The sequence below is a fragment of the Penaeus monodon genome, chromosome 20 (assembly GCF_015228065.2).
Source record: "Penaeus monodon isolate SGIC_2016 chromosome 20, NSTDA_Pmon_1, whole genome shotgun sequence".
Taxonomy (NCBI): domain Eukaryota; kingdom Metazoa; phylum Arthropoda; class Malacostraca; order Decapoda; family Penaeidae; genus Penaeus; species Penaeus monodon.
The window spans coordinates 39,778,140-39,778,406 of record NC_051405.1 but is presented as its reverse complement, the minus strand read 5'-3'; the positions used below and the strand labels follow the sequence as shown (position 1 = coordinate 39,778,406).

Sequence of the window (267 nt, the reverse complement as noted above, 5' to 3'; positions counted from 1 at the left end):
GAAAGGAAAATACCTCCTTTTCTATTTATTTTTCTCCGCTCTCTCCGCATGAGACACCATTAAATATCAATTGTCTCGGTCGCCTCAGGATCCCGGATTCATGATCGAAACTTACGTGATAGAGGGAAGAAAGTGCTACTGCAAAGTTCCAAACACAACATGCGTGTCGACCACCGCTACAGTTCCGACTACAGACTCGAATATCATAACCACTACAACACCTGCAAGTATGAATATCTCCATTACCTGACAGCTAATGTCTGTTGC

General features: G+C 43.4%; 1 long non-coding RNA gene across 1 annotated transcript in view; it reads left to right on the top strand.

Annotated features, from left to right (window-relative positions):
- Window positions 1-220, top strand: part of LOC119585812 — a 2,961-nt gene extending 2,741 nt beyond the window's left edge. Inside the window, exon 3 of the long non-coding RNA XR_005229906.1 lies at window positions 89-220. This is a non-coding gene — a long non-coding RNA (uncharacterized LOC119585812). The remainder of the gene's footprint in view (window positions 1-88) is intronic.
- The last annotated feature ends 47 nt before the right edge of the window (window positions 221-267 follow it).